The sequence below is a fragment of the Gigantopelta aegis genome, chromosome 4, assembly GCF_016097555.1.
Source record: "Gigantopelta aegis isolate Gae_Host chromosome 4, Gae_host_genome, whole genome shotgun sequence".
Lineage (NCBI taxonomy): Eukaryota > Metazoa > Mollusca > Gastropoda > Neomphalida > Peltospiridae > Gigantopelta > Gigantopelta aegis.
The window spans coordinates 81,125,074-81,151,658 of record NC_054702.1 but is presented as its reverse complement, the minus strand read 5'-3'; positions in this window follow the sequence as shown (position 1 = coordinate 81,151,658).

Sequence of the window (26,585 nt, the reverse complement as noted above, 5' to 3'; positions counted from 1 at the left end):
TTTTTCGCTCCCCACATTGGAATTTGTCTGCAATGTTGCTATCTGGAAACATCGTTTTGAAAAGGTTTCCTGTTATTTCATTTGATTTGTAAGAATTGTGTGTAACAATTGTTTGGATTGTCCATAAAATTTCTGATTTCAAAACATCGTTTTTTTGGTACATAATCTTGAACACTTTTACTAGTCGATGGGGTGGAAGAGCCAGCAGGGGGCGTTGTACTGGAATGTTTTGGTATGGTAAAGTTAACAACAGATTGTTGCACAACAGTTGAGCGATAATTAGTTTTATGTTTTTCACTTCTTTCATGGGACTTTAACGCACCCTCGCCCATCTTTCCGAGATCTATAAGTTTCTTACAACATTTACAATACGTACTGTGTTTGTGTTCTGCCTTTGTTACCCACGTGTATGTTGTATGCCATCTGTTGTTAAACACACATTTACCCATTTCGAGTCAACAAGTCTTAGTGTTAGCAAATTCAAAACGGCCAAAGACAAAAACTTTGCTATCCGCCATTTGCAATGACCTTCTAACTCGACAAAATAATGGGAGTGTTCGAGCGGGCCGTCGGAATCGACCGAGAACTGTCCCACACATTTTCATAAACATAAATACGTAGAATCCACATAGGCATAAATGTCTGATTCAGTTCAGATAATTTTAGAATGTTCCGTTTTATTTAGTTTGCACCGAGATTAAGACTCTTGATTAGTAGTTTAGAAACGTGTTTCGTTTTAGAATGACCAATCAAGCGCTTCCCGAAAGTTACGAATGAATCCTTAGAACTACGAACAATACCGAACACTGACGATGTTTTACGAATGAATCGTTGGGATAATTTTGGCATTGTTTACACAGCGTTCGAGCGAGCACATAGATCAACAAATGAAAGTGGATATCGATGAATTTTTGGCAGTTATCCGGAAGAAGAATAATGTCTATCAATTCCAGGGCTTATACGGCCCAATTTAGGGTCTTTTGTGAACTTGCCCGTAAAATATGGGGCTTTTTAGGGCTAGATCATCAAAATAGGGACTTTTTAGGGCAACCCTTCAAATTTAGGGTCTTTACTTGCGTGTGCGAACCTTGAGTAGAAATAAAATAATTAAATGGAAAGAGAAAACAAGCTTGTGGAGAACGGTTAATTTAATACATTCCAGTTGCATTTTTTCAAACGTTTATTTATAGTAAACTGTGAAGCACACATCCGTTAATTAATATGTTTTAAAGACTATATGTCTCAACCTGTACTCAGCGGTCACCTGTCCTAAACGGCGCTTTTTATCAACTCCCTTGTGTGACCGCTTAAGACAGGTTTGACTGTATATATATATATATATATATATATATATATATATATATATATATATATATATACACACACACAGTGGCGGATCTAGGAAATTCATTGGGGTGTGTGTGTATGGGGGAGAGGGGGGGGGCAATGATGCCGATATAATACATTTTTCAAGTGTTGGGTGGCGTCTGGTAAACGATTAATAGATTTGGAACATTTACGGAATGTTCCGGAAAACACCGAAGTTTAACGATGATAAACACCGATCGGACCGGTCCAATAAACAAAATTACGTTTCACTTCGGCTGTCATTGTATAAGACCCATTGAAAAAAATTAAAATTTAGAAACAGTGACGGTCCAAAAAATAAAGTAGCAACATAATTTTCTGTAGTAAATAATAAAAAACGAAATCCTGATTTAAACATTGTATTATTGCATGTAATTTGAGATTTTAATTTTTAGGCTAACCTCCTTTAAATTTAGGATACTAGTAGGCATAATCATAATTGATTTTAAAATAACATTAATTAATTCCATAAATAACAAATAATTAATCTATCATATACATTGATATCATTCAGGTATGTGGAATCCTTATTTTTAAGACATGTAAAAAAAGAGAGTATTATTTCAAATTTATTATTTTTAAAAATTATTTATTATTTTTAAATCTGTTGATAATTTTAGTGCATTGTATAACCTAAAGACTCTGAAGGAGAGTGTCGCACTGCACAGAGAAACAAACCATCCCAACTTTAAATGAATGGTGGGTACTTCATGTGAAAAAAACCCCAACACAAACAATATAGGTGATTCATTTTTAAATGTTAAGTCTTAAAAGTATTTTTGTGATTACAGGTTTTAAAAGGCCAATCAATATGCCTTACATAGGGGAACCCGGGGCATAGTGGACAGACATTTTTTGGATAAAACGCTGTGAAAAAGCGACGCAATCGAAACATTTAGTTCTTATCCTATGATTTATGATTAAAACTAACATGCGACACAAACGTAATGCAGCTAACAACGATCTTTATTGAAATATACTCTTCATAAGAAGAAACGCAAAACCACATTGTCGTAACATTTGGAGAATTGATTTAATTATTAAATGGCGAGTCCGATAATTACCAAATGTTGCAGGATTGTTCACAATTCACTCTAGTCCATTGTGAGTAAGTGATAGGACACACCACCAAGGTCAAGGTCATCTGGAGTCAATACCGGGTGTGGCCTCCGCGTGTGTTGACAACTGCCTGGCACCGTCTGCCCATTGAAGCAACCAGAGTACGGATGACGTCCCGGGGGATGGTGGCCCACTCGGCCTGCAAGGCTGCTGCCAGCTCGGGCAGGGTCTGGGGCTGTGGTTGTCGCTGTCGGAGGCGTCGGTCCAACTCGTCCCATAGATTCTCAATTGGGTTCAAATCCGGTGATATCGATGGCCAAGGAAGGACATTAATGTTGTTGTTCTGTAGGAAAGCCGTTGTGAAACGTGCTGTGTGAGGCCTGGCGTTGTCATGTTGGAACACTGCGTTGGCGTTGGCCATAACTGGAACGATGTGTGGCCGGAGGATCTGGTCAATGTAGCCCTGTGCATTCAGGTTGCCCTGCACGTGGACCAGGTCAGTTCTGCCAGTGTGTGAGATGGCTGCCCACACCATGACACTACCCCCGCCGAATCTGTCCACTTCCTGCACGCAGTTTGCCGCATAACGTTCACCACGACGCCTATACACGCGACATCTTCCATCATGACGTCGGAGCAGAAATCGGGACTCGTCACTGAACCACACCTGTCTCCATCGCAGTTGAGGCCATTGTCGATGAATCTGGCACCACTGCAGTCGGAGTCGACGGTGTTGTGGTGTTAAGATGACACCTCGAACTGGACGTCTGGCACGAATTCCTACCTCACGTAGGCGGTTCCGTACGGTCTGGTCGGATATCCTGCGCAAACCTGGTATTGCTGCGGCTGTGGAGGTGGCAGTAGTCAATCGTTCCCGAAGGTGGCGTACCCGGATGTAGCGGTCCTGCCCGGGGGTAGTGACCCGTGGTCGACCCGATCTAGGGAGGTCACGTGTTGACCCATGTTGCTGGTAACGGTCCCACAGTCTGGAGATGGTGCTTGGGGATACATGAAATGCCCTGGCAACGGCCGTTCTGGATTCGCCTGCGTCTAGTCGGCCGATGGCATTGTTTCTCTGCGGTTCACTGAGACGTGGCATGTCCTGGATTGTCAACTGTCGGCCAGATACAGAGGCCAGGCAAGCGAACACCCTGCACTTTTATACTGTCGGTGTTCATGTTGCACGTGCAGACAACGCACGTGCAGTGGTGACATGGTTTGCACGTGGCTGCGTTTTTGCGAATATTCACATTTTGGAACTTTATTGTACAGTAGCTGCGTTTTATCGAATGTAACCGTGGGAATGTGTTTGGGACATGCAATGACCTTATATTCACAAAGCATGAACCGGTAGGAAACATAAAATCGGAGTTATAACCCATTTGTACCCTTTTGCGTTTCTTTTTTTGAAGAGTATATATAGAATTATAAACTTCATAAAAATTTAACTTTACCCCGGAGCCCAGGGGTAAAGTGAAACCTGTTACGGGGCATAGTGGAATGCTATTTTATTTTGTGTATATTTTGACAAAAAGTATTTGATTCAACTCGGTGTATGAAATTACGATAGTCCATAATGCATGTTCAATCCGCACACACAAATTTGATTATAGTAACAGTTACTTATATTTTTGCAAACATTTTCTATTCCTTGCAGAGGTCACATGTATAATTGTAGTCTACGTCATTTAGCCCTGCACATTCTTCATGTGCCCATTCACACATGATCCACTCTTCGTCACCTTTCGATTGGGAATAAAGGCCAGAACAATAAATGCATGGAACATCCTCGTTACTCCCCTGTGTTTTTCCACCAACTATGCAATTTTTTTGCGCCTTTCCTTTACCTTTTCCTTTGCCCATACCATTACTTTGACCCTTTCCACTGCTTTTTTTTAAAAACAAACAACTGGACTTTGGAGGATGGTTTCATTCGTTTCCTATTAAGATCACATTCCAATTCTTTTAAATAAGGACTGCTTGTCAGTATGACCGTTTTGCCTCTTCTGATACCTTGTCTCCTTGGTTCTGTCTGCTCCACACGAGGGACTCCCATGATGTATGCGGGAGACACATACTCGATATCATTCTTCTTGGAAGGTGATATTGATGGAGTTGCTGCAGTGTTAGATGGACCTGGTGTTGCAGCATCAGATAAAACTGGTGTTGTCACGGCACATAGAGCTGATATAGTGTTAACATCCATTGGGGTTGCAACATCAGATGAAACCGGTGTTGTCGCGTCAGATGGAGCTGACATAGTGTTAACATCCATTGGAGTTGCAGCATCAGATGAAGTTATTTGTGTAGTGTTAAACTGTTCTGGTGCTGAAGCTGCTGGTGGAGTTCGATCTAGTTGTGTAGCATCAGATGGAGTTAGTTCATCTCCTGGTGTGGGTTTGTCTGTGGTTTCTGCTGCGGAAAACATGTGATCCGGGAATATATTTGGATTAAATGGACAAATTCCGGTTTTTGCGAAACCACTAATGGCTGTTGATGTAGTTGCAGCCTTCTGGTAGGCAGTCCCAAAGAGACCTGCAACTTGGTAGATTGTGATGACCTTTCCTGGATGCTTCCTGAGCCATACCCGCACTTCCTGTTCATAGTATGTGTTTAGTGGTCCCATAAATGATACGTCAAGTGGTTACAGGCGATATGACGCGTGCGGTGGGATTACCAGGATATGCACATGATTTTCCCTTGCCATTTCGATTAAGGTGAGGTTTTTCGTATGGGTTGAATGACCATCAAACAGCAGAAGGACTGGATCTTCAGATGAAGGCTTTGCGTGGTGCTGAAAATGCTTGAACCAAGTTTGTGCGAATATCTCGGACTGCATCCAGCCAGATGGGTGACATGTAATTACAGTTTCCAGCGGTGCTCCAACTTCAAATAGTGGATTGAGATTCTTTCGAGGGGAAAAAAGTAAAGGGGGTATGTAATTACCAAGAGCATTAAAACATATTTCTGCTGTGACCAACGTTCCTCTTTCCGCTGAAGCGAGTGCACCAACCTGTTTTTTTACCCTTCATTGATATAACTTTTGAAGTCTTGTTTGGCACTGTCATCACTCCAGTTTCATCGTTGTTATAGATACGACTTGGTGGGAAATGGTATGTTTCATACAGCGAGTTCAATAATCGGTAGAAATTCATGACAACTACCTTGTTGAAACCTGCTGCTCTTGCTGCTGAAGTGGCTTCTGGTGTACGCAGTGACAACATTTGATGACGTTTCAAAAATCTGTACACAAAATCCTCTCCTGCCATCTTCAGTTCCATATTGAATGGATGTTCTACATGGTTTCTGACAGCAATTGGAATGATAGCTGTCAGAATTCCTTGAGAATTAAACAAAAAAAACGACTCCATGAACAAAATATAGTCTGCAAGGTACTTTTCTTGCTGTTGGCTGAACACTGGCCTGAAACGCCCTAGCCCCTTTTGTGCTACATCACCAGGTTCACCATCTTTCCTTACTCTTCGGAACAGAGTTGTCTTCGGAATACTGTATGTCTCAGATGCATCTGTAAAGGTCATTTCTTTGTCACGTACTTTAGCCACCACTTCCTTCATAGCCTGTTCCGACCATTTCTGCTGGTCAGTTGTTCACTTGTAATTGCGAACCATATTGCCTAAAATAAGAGAGAAAAAGACACTGTGTATTATGCATGTAGTCCTAATGTTATGGAGATTGGTGTTAAAATTATGTAAAAACAGACATTTAACTGAGTGTTAATCAATATAATTAATAATATAATTAATAATGATAATAATAATTACGTGTTAATAATTAAAAAGTCAAATAGAATGGCTGGGGCAAAGTGGAACGCTGTACCACTTTGCCCCACCCTCTTTACCCCGACCACGTGTTATTTTCTAAATTCCTCGTGCTACTGTGTTAATAGATCTACGCAAGAAATATCATCATGCATATGGCATATAATATATTGACCTTAGATTTAATACCATGGAAAACATTGCAACTAAACAAGATAGCAGTGCTTTAGGAGACGATTAATTTCTGAAAATTATTGTTTTAAACACGCAAAAATATATTTTGCCTAAACATATTTACTTACCTCATTTGTAAGAAATGGCTTCCATCAAAAACATTGCGTCATCAAACAACCTTGCGATGATGTGAGTTGCAGGCATATGACGTCATTAACATAGATTTGCGAGGGCTGTTTCACTTTGCCCCGTGTTTCGCTTTACCCTGTGTTCTCCTACCTAGGCCCCCTATTACCTCAGCTGAAACTGAAAGTTTAAAGAACTAATATTGCAGTAGCAGTGAACATAACCAGCTCGATATCATTAGACAGTGCTATATTAAACAAGAATGGATTAACTGCATGACGAATGTTGAATTAAAAGTAAGTAAGCTTCCAAAATGGGTCTTTGAATTTTGAGAAAAAATGGTCTTGAACGTTTGTGAAAAATTTATGAAATTTGAAATGAGAAGTTTGTATGAATCCTGTGATGGCCTATACCATGACACGGACACAATATATACATTAGTACGATAATATTTTGGTTAGAATTTTGAAAAAACTAATTTAATTTTTACAGGCTTTCATGCAAGATTTTGTGAAAAATAAGGGCTTTTTTTAGGGCAAAATTCTTAAAAAATAAGGGCTATTTTTAGGAATTTTTTGACAAAAATAAGGACTGAAATTCAATAATCAATATAAAAGAAAAACATTCTGTACTCACCTCCAGGGAGAACACAAATACAAAAGCTAATTACCAACTCAGAAGATCATGCCAATGGTCATCAACAGCGATATTCAGCATATCAATACAACCTTAAAAAAACAAAAAACAAAAATTATTGCAAAAATTACATTAAGCAGTTACAAGAATATCTCTTGACAAAATAACAATTTTTCTTGAATTCAAACATTCACAATACAAACAATTTAGTAATGCACATATATACATGTATTCTATCTGTAGCACAAACTTGAATCCTTATTTGTCAAAATAACACAGCTCTAAGATCATATAATTTTGCAATGTATTACAAGTATACAACTGAAATTAATCATACTTGTTATTTTTCTTACATTAACTTTAAACTGTACACAGATCTCCATAATCAAAAGTGCACATAGACCAAATATATATATATAGTGAAGATTGAGAAAATAAGTCAGAAATCAGAATTACTTCAAATGAATATCCCTCAAAATAATTTTTGTAAATTGTTAAATGCAATTGACATGATATAATTTTAGAATGAAAAACACAAGTTTATTAACCATTTATGGAGAGTAGCACATATATGTCTAATTGATAAAACACATCTTTACAAACTGTTGAATGACAAATAACTAATGAATGCAACTGATATTAACAAAAGTCCCTTAAAACCTGCAAAATAAAGAACTAGCCTAAACTTTTTAAACTACAAAAGTTCTACTTTTTGCTAGTTTGAATAGAAAATCTCTGAGAATATTCATCCATTACTTTTCTCCTCTTTGAACTTATTTCATCCCTTCTCTTCAAACATTTTTGTAGCCTCTCATTACTATCTTGTATTCTTTTTTGGGCTGCTTCATATAAAGCCTGAGCAACACTTGCATCTTCAAAATTCTTATTCTTGATTGACTTTGAAAGTCGTTCATTTGCTTCCTTATACAGTTTTTCTGCAGTTTTCAACTCCTCAGATAATTCCTTTTCTTCTTTTGTCAAGTCTTTTTCCTTGTCATCTAATTTCCTTTTTCTGTCTTTTAAATTCTTCTCTGCTTCCTCCGATTGTTTTCTTTCCTCTTCTAGCTTTTCTGCTTTTTTCCTCTCCCTTTCTTTTTGTCTTTGAGCCTTCTCTTTCTCTTCTCTTTCCTCCCTTAGTCTTTCATTGTAAGCTTGATATGCATGCTGTCCTGCTTGCTTCAGTTCATTACTTATTGGCATCATATGAACCTTTCCTTCAGCCTGAGTATTAACTGTATCTTTGATCATCCTTAGTCCATTTAATGAGCTTTCTGACAGCAGAGTTCTATCAGATGTAACTGTTCTCTTGTTTTCAGATAAACTTCTTTCTACCTCGGCATTGCCATGTGCAAGACATAGAGCAGATCGTAAAACTTTTCCAAGTGACTTGAACTGAAAGTTTCCAGTACCTGTTTTTGCTTGGAGGACTCTGTTCCAGAAAAAGTCAATTCTATGGAAAACTATTTGACCTTCACTGTCGATCCCCTTCTCTATCCAGTCCTTTGGTATTTCAATTACCATATATGCCTTCCATTCATCTGTTACAGATACTATTTCACCAGAGGAAATGACCTGAGGCATTTCTTGTGCTATTCGCCTAATACAACTGACTCCTTTCTCTTCCTTTTGAAATACTGGATGCAAACATTTCAAGTCGTGTAACAGCTCAGAACTTATTGGCAACTTTCTCTGTAAATATGCAACTACTGTCTGGTAAAATTTCTTCATAGCTAACACTGACAATTTCTGCTTATCAGATGTCAAGGTCTTTAGAGCGGTTCTTGTATTTTCTCCAAATTCTATTTTATTGTCAGACAGCTGGTTATCCACTTTTGAGACATCAAGTTTCTCAAGACTGCTACAGGATTTATTTTCGAAACATTTTGTCTTCAAAATCCTTCTCATGAAAGACTTAATCAGCTCAACCATTTCCTCATGTAGAAGATGAATAAGTGGTTCCTCTTTCTGGAAGAGTTTTAAGAATCGGTTGAACAATGGCTCCAATTCGATTAGGAATTTCAACTCTACTTTCATACTTGCATCATTTAGCTTTCTAGCAATTCTTATGTACTTTTCATTCTTCTGAATCCGTTTCCAGGCTTTTGACTTTGGGAGTTCAGTAAGAAAATACTGTACCAGTGCATCCCAATTCTGGGCAAACCTAGCTACTGCAGAGATAAGTGTTAGCCATCTACACTGTATGTGCCTGATGAACATTTGCTCCGAGAATCCAACTTTTTCCTGGACCTTTGCAAAATCATCTCGTCTACATGGAAAATGCTTGAAGTAATAAAAGAGATCAATGGCAAGTTCTTCAGCTTGAGATCCATATGCAGACAAACCTTCTTTGAATGCATTGTGTGCAACATGTATATTGCAAGGAATAAATTGCATTAATCCAGGAATTCCCATTCTTACTTTTTCCTCATTTAGATAGTTCCATATGGTCTTGTTGACATTTGGTCCATCTGATCCTATATTTAACAACTTTGACAAAGGTATTTGGTATTCATCTTCTTGCAATGTTTGTAAAATTTGTTGAGCAACATCATTGCCAAAGGCATGCTTAAAAAACAAAGCTTTCAGAAACTGGACAACCACTTCTCCTTTCTTTACAGACCAGTATCTTAACAGTATGTCACATTGTTTTTTATTTTGAACTGTGCCTGTCTCATCAAACTGTAACACAAAAGCTGTAGATTTACAAACATTTTCACAAAGCTGCTTCCTAAAGAATGGTCCTAAGCCATCAGAAACTAAATAAGAAACTTTAGTTCTACTCAGCGTAAACAGTCTGCTAGCTTGCATCACATGGGAATATTCTCTGGAAAAGCTGAGGTGTATCATCACGTGAAGAGTATGAGAAGTTTGATGTTGCAACTTTCATGGTCCAGATAAGTTCTGCTTGAGTGGCTGCCTCTTTAGCACTCTTGTCCACTACAATTTCGCTTTTCTTTCCTGTTGAGAACTAGGCGGTTTCTCTGTGTCTTGAATAATAGGAGTTTTGACACTGAAATGTCGCTGACCTCATCCAAATCATCCTTTAGCTAAATCCTGATGTTTCTTCCCACTACTATGAGCAAGTACTTGCTTAAAGCCTGAGTTGCTAATTTGAAATGTCTTGCAGCACAAAGAACAGTAAGCGCTATACACTGACTTGTCAGCTTTACACCACTCCCTAATGATAATGCCTGATTCATCTTTTTGGCTAAGCCAATTCTCATTAAATTTGTTTTTTTCCATGTGGCATCTTGTATACTTTACATCAAAGAATTGTTATTCCTGTAAAAATATTTACCATCATTAGTTTACAAATACAAGTTGATGTACAGTCAAACCTGTCTTGTGCGACTCTCTCTCTCTCTCTCTCTCTCTCTCTCTCTCTCTCTCTCTCTCTCTCTCTCTCTCTCTCTCTCTCTCTCTCTCTCATAAGGCAGTGGGCTTTTATATACTGTTTCAAATACATGTACTTACAAAGAAATCAATACAAGGAGCATTGAAAACTAAGGTCATACATGGCAGGTTTTTTCAGATCACTAAGACAGGTTTTACTGTAATATATTAGTATATATAAATACATAGTTTGTACTTGTTTGGATGTGGTCTCCTGAAAGAAAAACAAATGACACACTTTCTTTTAAGACAGGATATTTCTCCCTTTACTGAAAACAAGAAATATGTCAATTACATGTACATAAAACAGTAAAGATAAATACATGCATGCTTCTACTTGTAATAGACAAGGAGCACATTTAATCTCCCTCAGTTTATCTTCATTGGGATACAAGTGTTTATCATGGCAATATTAAGATATACTCACCAGATTAAAGTAATCTGATATGGTGCAAATCCATGCTGAATATGATGCTGATAACCACCAAGATGTTTTCTGAGAAATACATTAATTCAACATATTCATTATCTGAAAGTATACTAAGGCTAGATTTAATTAATTCCAACACTTATTTTATGTTGCATTTATCAAAAAATTTCAAAATTTCTAAATTTCGGATTTTCACCAAAAAATTAGGGCTTTTTAGGATTTTGAAGCTTTAATAAGGAATATTAGGGCTGCTGTCAAAAAATAAGGAAAATAAGGGCCCGCTTGCAAGCCTGTTTTTATCATCCGGTAATCGAGCACCAGTGGCCAGGAACGGGGGGGGGGGGGCATGCTCTCCTCACACCTCTTTCCCCTCGCCATCTCTTATATTTTTTCTGTCGCCTCGTAACACGACTCTGGGATAGTGTAGGTGCTGGATGCTTCCATTAGGAGTAGAAATGTATTTCTCTCATCCTCAGGTATATGGAACAGAGCTATCCCATGAAAGAAAGCCATGTAAGGAATTTCTATCTTACATGGGATATCACGCGCTTGCATTTAACATGACGTCGTTGGTAATATATGACGTCATATTAATGTAAGGTGGTGACGTGAGGTCATTCGACATAATTTTAAATTAATATTTTGTTATTAAAACTATCTTGTTAATTTGTAGTGTTAAATTTTATTTAACACTTGAAACAAACATGGAAAATACGATAGTGTAGTTTACTTATGACAAAATGGTCAAATTAAAAAGTTACTTGTTCAGCCATCTGTGTCTGTCCGAATGAATGAGAGAAAAAGACCTCGTCCCAGGTCGAAATTTTCACCACCTCAGGTGTACCTTTTCTATCCCACATGATCGCATATGATGGGAGTCTTATAATTACCTATACTTTTTAGTGCTTTATTTTGTACAATAAATGGCGTTTAAGGTTGGTCGTCGTACTTGCACAACAGAAGGCCTGAGCGCTGTATTGCAACCTTGCGTTGTAGACCATGAGTAATGTCCATTTGTTCTCATTTTGTCCCGAAGGGTCCTGCGTTTGCCAAATTGTTAATATATGTGCTAAATAGTGAAGGGGCAAGGACTAAACCCTGGGGGATCCTATTTTCCAAGGTAATAACGGAGGAAAAATTGCCATTAACATTTCCTGAAATTGAGCGTTTTGGGTATAAACCTGTCAATGAAATTAAACATATTCCTCATGATGTAAACTTTTTATAGCAAAGCATGCCGCAAAACAAAGTCGTATGCCTTCTTGATATCCACGAAAACGCAAATTACCTTTCTGGAAGGCTCATTTATTTCAGTCTAAAGACGACCAAGGTGGTTGCAGGTTTAATGACTTTTTTAAAGCCACTTTTAAATTTTGAAATTAAATTATTGTTGTCCAGAAAACAAAGGATTAGTCACAGGCATTAAAGGCTAGATGGAGCTCAAATTAGTCGGGTTAACACGGTCTTTGTCTTTTTTGTTGAGACAGAAAACGTCGGCGGTTTTCCAATGAACAGGAATATAGCTCTGTTTCCAGTCAAAAATAGCATGGTCGGTTGCGGTACATTTATTACTTATTAAAGCCTGGGCAAATTCGCGTTTGTTAATAAACGGAGTGTTAATATCGAAATAAGGATTGGAAAATTTGGGAATTTTGTTATTCTTATCATGTTTCTAATTTTTAATGAATTTGTCAGAATTATTCGAGTATTTAGCAAAAATGTCACCGCTAATTCTGTCTCTTAAAGGGACATTCTAGAGTTTGCTGCAGATTTTAAGATGTTATCGACTAACAGACTTTTTAACGATTGTAATTACATATCAAACATATTCTTCTGCATAAACTATTAGTGGCTGTATATTAAACATGTTTCTGGTCGTTCTAACATTTGTACTACGTTAAATTTCATTTTATTATCTAAAATATACTTTTTTCGTACTTTGGGTTTCTTACAAATATTAAGACGACCAGAAACACATTGGATATACAGACACTGATATTCTAAACCGTAAAATATATTTAATATGTAAGTTTAATCGTAAAAATAGTTTATTAGTCGGAAACATCTTAAAATGCAGCAAAGTCAGGAATGTCCCTTTTAAAAGCCGACGCACACGAGCGATAAAAAACGCAGCGACGTGCGTTAAAAATCGCAGTCCGTCTAAAAACGGATGCCGCTCGTGTGCGCCTACATGCGTCGCGTTGGCATTTACCAATGATAGGTCAGGGATATATCATGTCGTTGACTTTATTTACGTCAAATGTAGGCTTACTGTACGAAAATTACATATATTTGTAATTTCTTGGCAGTTTGCCCCATTGCCGCAGCCTTCAAAACTCTGCCACTATACTCAGGTGAATTAACCTGGTACAGGCACGTTCTCTCCTGGTAAAGCTCTATCAACATGTGCTCATTTTCTCGAGTCTATTGTGTTGGTGGATGTTGCCATTTTGAAACGCTTCGACAGACGATTGGTTCATCTAACAAATCTCAACACAACGCAGACGCAGTTTATGCCGTTGTGTTGTAACCAAAATAATTAAATCATCGTCTGATGAATCCATGTGCTCCGTTAATGCTGAGTTTACGGATGGCATTACGGATATATGTGTCACAGTTTATCGGGTCCGATAAACGCGTGCGTTAATCGGAAGCGATAAACGGACCATTTTACGGATATATGTGTCGCTAGCTTTAGTCGCACGCGGTGCGTTTTTACTGTATTCACGTCGCTGCAGTTTTTTATCGCTCGTGTGTGCCGGCTTTAACCTGCGTTGCGAAAAATTACAAATGACTGATATGTATAATTTTCGTAAAGTAAACCTACATTTGATGTAAATAAAGTCAACGACATGATATATGGCACTATTTTTTTGGCATCGCAATTTATTTAACACACGTCACATGACGTTAAATATATATATCAGAGAAATCCCTGACCTATCGTTGGTAAACGCCAACGCGACGCATGTAGGCGCACACGAGTGGCGTGTGATTTTAGACGGACTGCGATTTTTAAAGTCGCACGCCCTAATTTCAGCCCGCGAAAATTAATTCTAATTTTGGTTAATCTACAAAACTGTAACACACTTAGATCACGTTTTTATAAAATAAGAGTGAAAAAGCAGGTTTATATCGATAAATACCATGGGAATCCCCGTGACCCAATTACTTTAAATAATTTTGAAAGTTAGTATTCTGATGTCACCGGTAGATGTCGCTCGAAGCACAGAAATGCCTATGTCACAATAATTTTCCAGAGTGCACACAGACTTGGGGTGCGTTACTTTCACCTCTCCTGGGCATGTTCCAACTGTTCTGTCCTGGACAGCGAAAGGAATGAGTTTGGAACAGGAAGTTACTTTACCAACATGGGTGCTTCTGTTGAGGAAGTGGCTGCTGCAGCAATCATGATACTTGAATCGGAATAAGACGACAATGATAGTCCGTCACTGACCATGTTGACTATACTACAGTGTTTGAAATAATAATTTTTTATATATAAACCGCAATTAGCCTACATTTTGCTATTCGGCACCGGGTACTAGTGGCTAACCTATTGTTATTAACAATTAGATGCACCGTTTATTATTGTTGGTAGTAGTAGTAATAGTGGTAGTGGTGGTGGTAGTACAGTCTGTAGGAACCAGAGGTGGGGAGACACTTCCCCTCCCCAGGACGAAAATGTAAGTTGTTTTTTTGTCCTCTCTATTTAAATAAAGGTAACAATATAGCTTGTGCCCCCCACCCCTACTCCCCAAGGTTGTATCCCTTCTCCAGATATCGTAAGACGTTTGTAACGTTTTGTATTGAGATACTTACTTGTCTGAACTTTATTGTTAATGAAAATGTTCACGAACTGTGAAGAAAAACCTCACAAATGAACGACAAGCAAACGACAACAAATCGGATGTTGATTGCGCGAACCGTGCACGAGAAAACAAACTGAACCAAAATGATAACAGTCACGTGGTATACCAACGTCTGTGACGTTGAAACGGGAAGATCCCCTCTAAAAATAGATTTGACCTTGTCTGCTCAACGGTTTTTTCTCAGACGCGCGTGCGATTTTAAGAAATACGAAAAATGCTTTTTGTGGTATTACAAACACCAGGATTACCAAAAAACACTTCAGGTGAATGGAAATGTATATTCTAAATAATAAAATGTAAGTAAAGTGCAATTTTATTTATGAGAAAATGGATTTAATAGCGAAAAACAACGGCGTAATGGTTAACAACTAGGGCCTGTCCCTTTAACGCACGTCGCTGCGTTTTTAACACTCGTCTGCGCCGGCCTTAAAGTGATTTTCCAGACCATCACTAAAATTTCGAATTCCACAATTAAATGCTTCTTAATTCATTGTAATAATATTTTACACCGATATGTAAATCAATAATTACGAAAATGCCCTATAAACGTATTAAAATATCACTGCCGGAAACGATCGATTAAAATTTTCGGTAAAAACATTTGCCTGTAAATAGCCGTGACGTCATGAAGGGAACTCGCTTCACAGAAACCTACAACTGGCACATGATGACTCCCAGCGCAAGCGAAAGTGGGACCGATAGCAACTTCCAGGCTCAATTATCACGCGATTCTTCTTTCGATGATGAATAGTGTAGTAATGATGACTGGACTAATATCTGTGCAACACAACAAATAATGCCTTATCAGTTTGAAAGTGGAACGTCTTCCGAAGAACCACCGACCTGACAGATGACGATGAAAAGTCGTGGGAGACCGCTTACCACTAATTTACAACTTTCATTTTTGTTTTGTTCTTTAGTTTTTCGTGCGAATTATTTTGCTACACTGTATGTTCTAGTACTTGTGATGTAGTAGAAAAGACCATAAATAACATGAATTCTACGAGTCAAGTGGACCCGATATCGGTAATGTTAAGAAATAAACAAAAACGACTTTTAGTCCGTCCCATCCCTCTATAAAGATGTTTTTTGTGTGAATAATTTCAGTTTTGTTTGATGTAACCCTCCCCCCTCCCCCCATATATTATCTTCTTCAGTTGACAGTTATCAAATTCGTAAAAATCAATATATAACTATTTTTACTTTCAGAGGATGGAACGTTTAACGACGCAGAGATACTGACGACGACTGATGAATTCATCTATGTTCATTAATGATGGTGTGCAGACAGAATATCAACGGACAAAATGTCAATGGACCAATGTCAATGGACAAAATATGATACATGTATCTGGGTCAAAATGTCAACCTGTGTGACTGTGAGTGTGTGTGTGGGGGGGGGGGGGATTTACTAGATGTTGTGCTCTTCAAATATCGTTTCTACAGACCTCCTAAATGATGCTTGTTGGTTGTAACCTTCATTAGCCAATATTGTTATTGAAACATCTGTATACATGTACACGTTTAGTGATGTCAAATGTGTGGAAGCTGTGTTTTGATTAGTAAAATGAAAGGTTATATAATATAAAGGTTTTTTTTTTTAAACAAATGTATAATTTGAAAGTTGACGTTTTCAACTGGGTACCACGTTAATATGTGGCATTTTGTCCTACTACATCCATTACAGATGGTGTGTTATTGTAAATAAACAAAAGTGTCCGTTCTATTCAATTGTTTGGAGTTTTTCTTTTCTGTTTAAACAAGTAAAATGACGGGTGTTTGATCTTGAACATCTGAAGAAAGATTGCACAATCACAGTTATTTGTAAACATTTCATGGAAATCCGAAACTGGTAACAGGATTACATTCCTGTTTATATTGACTGATCGCGGGACGGGAATGGACGACCTTGGAGTTTCGAACTGCACAAGCCCAATGTGTTCAGACACGTTACTGAAAATTTTGTGACTTTCGTATATGTACCCTCAAGCACCATTTAACGACGTGACAGTCACACATTTCATTTTGTATTGAAAATCTCCTATTGCTAATTACTTAACTGGATATAAGCACGAAAATAAGTTCAAATTAATTAATGTTAATTATACTGACAAATTATGCCTCAGTTAAATCAAGTTTCTGGGTTTATTTTGTAGGTCAGAAGGTTTCTTTTATTTAAGCACATTTACCAAATTGCTAAACGTTTTTGGATAAGTATATAATTATGTAATGACTTACCTGACAGTGACTTTTGTTACCAGTCATAACATTGTAAAAATATCCTTTTGATTGCCTTGTGTAGAGATACGATTTTGAATGTTAAAGGGACATTCCTGAGTTTGCTGCAATTTTTAAAACTACATTCCCTGGAATATTTTTTATTATTTAAGCATAGAGAACAGAAAATCCAATTACATTTGGTGCTTATATGACGCCGCACTCCGCATTGGTTTCACTACGCTGGCTTATCCAGATCAAAAACAAAGCCAGTATTTTGAAAGTGAGACACTTTTGACGGGCTCGTACCGATCTCGGTTTTCATTGGCTTATCACAAGTATAGAATTCCCCAACAAGAGATCATGTGAGATTTCGCAATTTTTTAAAAACAAATTTAACTGTCTTGATTGAAGGGTCGTCTCATATCTCCAAAACATATTTATATCCAGAGGTATGGTACAACGCATTTCCAGGGGTCGGTGAGTGGGGGTATTTGCCTTGAAATTTTGACAGTGGCCAGCTGTTGGCATACGCGTTACATGTAAGGGGGTGTTACTAATTACGTAACGCTCTAGGGGTAGAGGAAGAGGGTACTGTGTTCGATTTACGTAACATTTTTCAAGACTATATGTTATTTTTATTCATTACTTAGACCTAAAAAGGTGGGGGGTTTTGGAAATGCGCGGTCAGTCTAGGATCGATCCCCATCAGCGGGTATTAAAAAATACCATGGTATGTGATATCCTGTCTGTGGGATGGTACATATAAACGATCCCTTGCTAAAAAAAAAAAAAAAAAAATGTAGCGGATTTCCAAGGCGCGTGTACAGGGATTTCAGCGAGGTTGGGTTATAGACTGTGTTAAGCGAAGTTTATATGGGGCCATGCTCCCCCCAAAAATCCATTTCAATTTTTTTTTAAGCTTGGGTAAGCAAGGGTTTAGACCTCCAATACCCTCCCCCAGCATATGCACCCGATTCCTCTCTAAGATCATATGTCAAAATTACCAAAAGTTAGACATCAAACAGCAGATGGAAGGAAGGATAGGATATGTTTTATTTAACGACGCACTCAACACATTTTATTTACGGTTGTATGGGGTCGGATGATTATTAAATCAATATGCTTTATCCTTGATGTCGTTAAACACCCCCCCCCCCCCCCAACTTTACCCTTTCCAAATGAAGGGCACAATGGAAAAATGATCAAAGTCACATTTTTTCAAAAATGGTGTTATGCCCCTCTAACTGTAGTGCTAACATGTCCACTTAATATGTAAAATTCTCCAATGATAGAATGATCACAGTCATAAGTTATGAACACTTTTTAAAAAGCTATAAAATGAAAAAACGACCAGGGTCCATGCCAACCAATGAAAAAACGATCATGATCCATGTGATCTTATTATAATTTTGTCACATGATAATTTTTAGCCAATCGGGGAAAGTATTCTAGTAAACAGAAATAGTCAAAATGACTGATGCTACAGAATATCCCCAACCAACAGGCAAGCCAAAAAAGAGGAAATCTGTAGGGTCTAAGAAAGATCTAGCTAAGAAAGCAAGGGTAGTAGATCATGTTACAGGTGAAGACTGTCACTGTAGTGTTTTAAAGTGTTTTAATGTAATAAACAATGAAGACAGATCAGCTCTTATTGAGACGTTCAATTCCTTCTCTTCCAAAGACGAACAGGACTCGTTCCTTAGTTCCTTGATAACAACACGTACTGTGGCGAGGAGAAGACCCAGACTTCCTGGAGAGGAAGCTCGATTGAATGAATATAGCTATGAATATCATGTGCGAGTCAGTCGTGATGGAACTTTTACAGACAAGAAAGTATGTTTCAAAGCCTTTTTGGCTTTATTCGGCATAACCAACAGAAGAGTACAAACCATCAAGAAAGCTTTAACATCAACAGGTAATACGAAATAAATTAAATACTTGTTTTTCTGTGTTTCTCTCACTCCGTCTCTCTATCACTCACTGGTCCGCTCATGGTGTCGTGGGTCGTCGGATCGATCCCTCCTGGTGGTCCCATTGAACTACATGTATTTCTCATTCCAGCCAGTGCTCCACAACTGGTGTAGCAAAGACTGTGGTATGTACTGTCTATGGGATGGTGCATATAAAAGTAGAGTGCTTACTTGAAGTGAGGTCGCAGGATCGATCCTCCTAGGTGGATGTCTAACATTGGGCTTATTTCCGTTCCAACCAGTGCACCACGACTGGTACAACAAAGACTGGTATGTACTGTTCTGTATGTGGAAAATTGCATATAAAAATGTTTTCCTGCCTATCGAAAAGAGTAGCCCATCGTGTGCGATTGCAGGTTTCCTTCTCTAGATCGTTGTGGTCCTTTACCATATGTATGACGCCAATATAACTGTAAATAAAATGTGTTGAGTGCTTGCGTCGTTAAAATAAAACATTTCTTTCTTTCTTTCTTTGTTTCTCTGTTTCTCTCGCTCAGTCTCTCAGCCCCTTTGTCTCGCTCAGTCGATCTCTCTCCGTCTCTGTCTGTCTATCCATTCATCTATCCATCCATCCATCCATCCATACATACATACATTACGGACTCTCCCTGCCCCGCCCCCTATTCCCTGCATAAATACTGTTAATTTTGAAGTGTTAGCTCAATGACATTGTGACATGAATCATGTTTGGGTTTTTTCTTTTCTTCCAGGAAAAGCTCCATCTGATAAGAGAGGAAAACACACGAACAGACCGCACAAACTGAAGCCAGAAGTAATGGAGGCTATCAAAGCACACATCTCTTCCTTCAGAGGACGAAAATCACATTATTCTTTACATGACAGTCGTAAACTATACTTGCCAGAAACATTGAATATTGCAAAAATGTATCAAATGTTCCAACAGAAATATTCAGCAGACTACAGTGTTTGCTATGAAACTTATCGAATGATTTTTAACACAAACTTTAATATCTCATTTGGGTATCCACGCAAAGACACTTTGCGATACATTTATCCAAGACATTAAGCATAAGGAGTTGAAACTAGACCAAATTTCAGAAAATGAATGTGAAAAAGAAACTCTTAAAAAAGAACTCCAGGTACTCCGTTTTCAGTACGAGCTGCATTTGAGAAAAAGTGAAATATTTTATAAGCGCAAAAAGGAAGCACGTGAGAATGCTAAGAAAAATATTGATAGGGAAGCCGTCGTTTTTGATTTCCAAAAGAATTTACCAGTTCCTAACAAAACCAGCAATGACGTTTATTACAAACGACAACTGAGTTTTTATTCCTTTAATATTCATGTACTTTCATCTGATGATGTATATTTCTACTGTTACGACGAGACAGTCGCTAAGAAGGGTGCAGACAATGTCTGCTCCATGTTATATCATTTCATAAATAATCACATTTCAGAAGATGTCAAAGAACTTGATCTGTTCTGCGATGGATGCGGAGGTCAAAACAAAAATTATACTTTCATTCGGTTCATGCACTGGCTTGTCGCCAAAACGAAAAGGTTCACAAAAATTATAGTCCGATTTCCAGTTAGAGGACACTCCTATCTGGAATGTGATAGAGATATGAGCCTTATAAACCAAGCTACGCCTGTTGATTTGCCATCTGAATGGTTAGAGGTCTTTGAAAAGGCACGCGTCAAACCATCTCCATATAATGTGCATGCATGTTCTCGGGACCTCTTTTTTGGTTTTGCGGACTTTCTGAAGCCAGCATACAAGGCGATGGCCCCAATGAAAACACGACCCATCAGAGAAATGGTTTTTGAACAAAAAAACCCTCAACTACTTTCTTTCCGTGATTCGTGGAATGGGCCTATGGAGACGGCTGTCATTACGAAACGTCAAATGAAGAGAGTCTTAGCGGGATGTGCTGCAGAACTGAAGCCCCTGTATGGAGGACCCCTACCCATCAGCAGTGAGAAATTCGCTGATCTGCAGGTCCTAAAAAACTTTTGTGACCCAGAGAAGCGAGCATTTTATGATCAACTGCCAACTTCCGCAAATGCAGAGTGTGATGATGAGTGACTTACATTATTGATCCAGCAACCAATAGTATGATATAGGACTGATGTGGTGTAATACACAATACTGTTTATACTGCCTGCCTCTGATAGGACAATACAGAGTAAACCTATAGAGAAACTGTTATCTCTCCTAATGATTAAACTTAGCCTACACCAAGACCATTATAATCTTAAGCAAATGTTCATTTTAATCATTTGTATCCCAATATATAGCTTGAAATTAAAGCTTTTTTCAATCATAACAATTTGTTGCCATTTTATCTTTAAAAAACGGAATAACGGTCATAGTCCATTTCAAGGTAATGTTGCAAATTGTGTATTTGTATGAATATATTACCCCACAGGATGCTAATACAAATGATTTAGTAGATAGAAATGGGCCCACATTCTAAACCATCAAACAAAAATAATTCTATAAACATAATATTTCCAACAGAGTATTTTGAAGTTAAAATTTTGATTTTCTCAAAATCACAAAACTGTGACTTTGATCATTTTTCCATTGTGCCCTTCAAATGAAATAATATTTATTTGAATTTGTCGATTTTAACACGTAAAATTAAGAAGTGAAAACGTTCGTCTACTTTAGTATATTTTATTTTAAAAATATATACATGATTAATGTGTTACTAGTATACAAACTAAACTTTGAAAGTTCTACTAACACTTTATAAAATATCAATTCTGAAATAGGAAGGTACGACTGTTGTCAAGATCAAACCGGTTTTAACTAAAGACTCTAGCTCTAGTACCGTATCCTCAACCGAACGTTCTTCGTACAGCGCAAGATTTCTCTTTTAATTTTTTGAGACGAACCCTACAATTTGAAATCGGGAAACGCACGTGTTAACTGAAACTGACAACAGGCTGTCGTTTGTTCTTTGCCGACCTATGGCGGCACAGGCGACGAAAGGAGCGTATACTTTTGACGATATCCGTTCATAGCGAACACACACGAGTTTTTTAAAAGTGCATTTGAGCTTGTTTTTCACATTTGTACATTTGTTACAGTGCTGTCCAGTGTATCGGCGAACCTAAGCTTTCAAGGACCATTTTCTATGTGAACATTGTCAAATATTTAATAAAATGCCTCTCACCAATGATGAAGTGCATAATCTGAAATACACTACAAACTGTTTTATGTCTGTAGTAAATAAACATTTTAAAATGGTGCATAAATATAGGCACCCCCTTGTATCCAAAACGATTTGCATGTCCGGTGATTCGGCGCAGTAGATGTAGATCGTTGACCACGCTATTTATAAACCGCCCATGACCTCACTTTTAGTCTATAAACGCTACACTATTGTCCCAGAATTATTTTTGTACTTTTTTGTTTTGTCTTGTTAAAAATATTACTATGAAAATGAACGATCACATATGACCCATCTCATGTTCAGTTTCGGAATCGTTTTCTTGAGTGGCACAGTACTGCAGATGCATACATGTTCATTGTCATGCATGGCTAAGATGCCTACATGGATTTTATTTTTCTCGGGTAGATTGTGCACACACGTGGATCTTATTTCGCTTTTATTTTTATAACAATGTGACAATTGTGAAATGGAATGACTGTCAATTAAGGTGTAAAATTTTCGTTTTGTTTGCATTTTCCTGTGTTTTCTTTTTCGGTTTAAATAAAAAAATAACTCAACAAAAATAATTACATTTATACTGTTTACTATAATTTTTAAAATGCGGGAAAGGTGTTTTTAGACTGGTTTTAACATTCTTAATATCAATAAGGATGACCTACTTCGCGTTTATAAACACGAAAACAGGTGAATGATTTATTTTGAAATTATTATATAATTATTGATAATTCTAAAAAAAAAAATTAATTCCACCCTTAAAAATAAATATGTTGATACTTGATTAACCATTGAAAAAGGAATTGAACTTTAATTCGTTAACAACTCCGACAACATGACAACTTCTTAAGCATACTCATGCAAAATACCAAGTGCGCCGAATCACCGGACGCGCCGATACACCGGACACGGTTGTACTTACCATTTGTGACACCCAATAGCCGATGTCTATTTTTGTGCTGGGTTGTCATTATACATTCATTCATTCAGGTGCAGGATTTGGGCAGGGAAACCCATTATTTGTTTTTTTATTAAGAAGTTAATTTTGTCTTTTATATAAGATGAGAAGACTTCTTTAACGCCACGAAACTAAACAACATTACATTAATGTTATCCCACACCCATTAAAAAATGAGATTCGTGCCTAGTTTAGCATAGAACAAGCATTTTTTGTTTTCACTTTTTGTTTATTTTTCATCTAATTGGGTCCATTTGACCCAATTAGAAGAAAAATAAACAAAAAGTTTAATTTTTTCATATAAAAACCTCTTTTTTTATATAGCCGGAAAAAATGACAATTCGCAGTGATTCACTCAGTACTGGACAAATAAGAAGAAGTAAACCATGCATGAAAATGACATAACAATACACCAAATAAGCAAATGACTCCACCAACAAGTTTAAAATTTACAGCAGTTAAGCAAGATAGTCTTAACCAATATTCAAACAAACCACATCATTTCATATGCTTATTACCAAGTTAATACTAGATCACCAGACGCATAGTCGGTTAAAAGGTCATATACATAAATATCATCAAAATCATCATATTTAACATTGTACCAAGAGGGGTAACCTGGTACAACAGATATGACTTGTCCAGCATATATGTGCCCATCAGTGAACTTGTGATCAATTCGTTTGCCAACAAGTAATGGTCTATCTACATTGGCAGGCTCCGTTTGAGTAGGCCGTTTAAATGCTTCATTTATTAGACGCCTGACATTATTTTCCAGTTTGGAAAGGGGAAACTGCCTATTTCTACCTTTGTCATCTTTGCCACTGAAAGAGAAAATGGAAGGTTCTGTTGATTTCTGAAGTAGAACTTTCTTCCGGAAATTTAACTGAACCTGAAGTGCCTTTCTTTTTTCTGCAACAGTCCTGATTTCTGTCAGGTGACCAGTTACATCAGTTTCTGACTGCCACAGTCCATAGTACGCAATGAGATTAGTTAAATCCTCCTTGCTTTTTAACACTTTCTCCCGTTTTTGTTCAATAGCTTCTTGCTTCAATCTAAGTGCTTCAAGACGAGCTAATTTGATATTGGACAGCCTTTCTTGAAACATTTTTTAAATTTCTTTTCCATGCTTTCTGGAGTCCTCAATTAAAGATTCACGTTCAGTGGGAGGTAAAGATTGCAGCCACTGTCCAGTCTTGTTGTGTGAAAACATGAGAAAACTTTCATTGCAAAGTAAGGAAGCATTTGGCCTATATCTCAAAAGGAAGTCGAGTTGTCCAAAAAAGAATTCTGGTAGCTTATTGTGCTTCATTGTAGATGTAGATTCCAGCTGCAATTGTGAAGAAAATTCTGCATATTTGCCACCTGGTAGCTGGTCTGCAAGCTGTCGCTTCAAAAGGACTAATATGCTGTCACACAATACCTGCAAAATATTAGCTGTCAGATCATCCAGAGCACATGGTTTCGTAAGTTGCTCATGAATACTGTCATCTTTGTCAACGACAGTGTCAAATGGTGTATAATCTCCAGCTACAAATTTTTCAGCATTTGTGATATCTTTCATGTTTTCAAAAAAGTTGCAGAGATCCAAATATTGTTTATTCATTTCCAGAATGTGGAGTTTCCCTTCGATGAGTCTCCATAGTGGTGCCGTTATTTGTTTTGAGATAAGGCCAAATGCTCTGCATCCTGCCACAAACGTATCATTTTTTAAATCATTCACAATCTGTTGCAGTAAACCATTTGTAACCCCATGAACATTCTCTAGGAAATGTTGAATTCTTTCTCTGTGGAAGAACACAACTGCTCCAAGCATGAATATAATATTAAAGCGATTATGTTTAAAAGCTTGGAACAGGACTTTTTGGTTTTGTGTTTCAACATGGGTCTTCCAGGAACCATGAACTCCACTTTTCTCATCTGCTCCACGTGCAAAGGCTTTACTGCAACAGCGTATCAAGCGTGCAGTTCCACTTTCACTTCTTTTGATGTATTTTTCAACATGAGTATCGTCAACATTCTCCAAATACGTTGCCTGGACATAACTTTCATGGAGCTTCTCAAACTTACTCATGGCACTTGCACAGACATCAGCACATCCCACCAATAAATGTAGACCACAAATCTTTTTATTTATGGTTGAACATGCTTGTTGCTCATTGTCATCCATGTTCTCCCAGGAGTCCATTACTTTGGGGAGCAGTTCACTCCTGTAACTCTCAAGAAGTTCATGAAATTTTTTTTCAATGGTTGCTCGATCACTCATGGTGTTCTTTATTGCCACTAAAATTTTGTTCCCGGCGTCTGTAGATGCATCAGCACAGGCTTCATTAATATCATGGATAATGTCTTTCAAAGTATCCAGAACAGTGGCAGAACTTTTGTTGGCCATTTCACGTAGACCTAGAAGGTAAGATGTTTGCTCTACGTCTGTGGCAGCATAAACTTCAAAACTTCTTCCGAATTTGCTAGTCTCGTCAGAATACAACGTCAAATTTTCTTTTGTTGCAACATGTTCCAATTGTTTTGTGGCGAGACTAGCTTTTCTAAGGTTAATTCTATTGACTGTCCACTCAGATGGAAGTTTTGTTGGTTCTTTTCCACAGAGTTTGGATACATGGACAATAACTTGGCTCACCTTGTTGGCAGCAACATTACAGTCGGTACTGTTCATAACACATTCCACTAATTCTGGATTGAAGCAATTCTTGTCCAAATTAAAAGTTTCAACTTTGCTGTCATCAGCTAATAAATTATTGACATATTCATTTTCTTCCTTCAGCTGTTTAATTTCAAGCAAATCATCATGTTTTGATGCATAAGCGTCCTTTACAGCAGTACGACAGTCATCGATCAAACTTGACACATCATGCAGTTTGACTGACAATCCAACTGACTGCTGTTTTCAGCCGTAGTGATTTTTTTTCGGCATGCAACTTCTGATACAGTTGTCTCCTCTTGGCCTTTTCTTTCAAGAGACTTTTTGTTTGTTGCTTTAAACGTAATTCTAATCTCTTTATGAGTTTTCGAGGGCATTCAGGCACAAGGCTCTCACTTTTTTCAGTTTCCATTTGATGGTGTATTCTTTTCAGTTTCCTCTTTAATGACGTTTTTTCCACATTTGATACCTTCATTACCTTTTTAACTTCTTGTATCTTTAATAGTGTCTCTTCATGAGCTTGTTCAGTTTCAACAAGTTGAGTGGCAAGAATATTTGTGATATCAAATGCTTGTTTAGGAGCTCTACTGACTGTCGAGGTAGGAAGGTGAAATCTCTCCTTAGAATAATCAATTTTAGCTTGACCTCTCTTTTTGGAATACTCCTTCATTATCTTTTGAACTTTATTTTTAAATGCATTGGCATTAATGATTACGTCAAAGAACTTTGATGTCCATAGCAGAAGTCTGGACTGATTTTGCCTAGATGCCAAAAGTTTGCTTTTTTATATAATGAAATTATGAAAT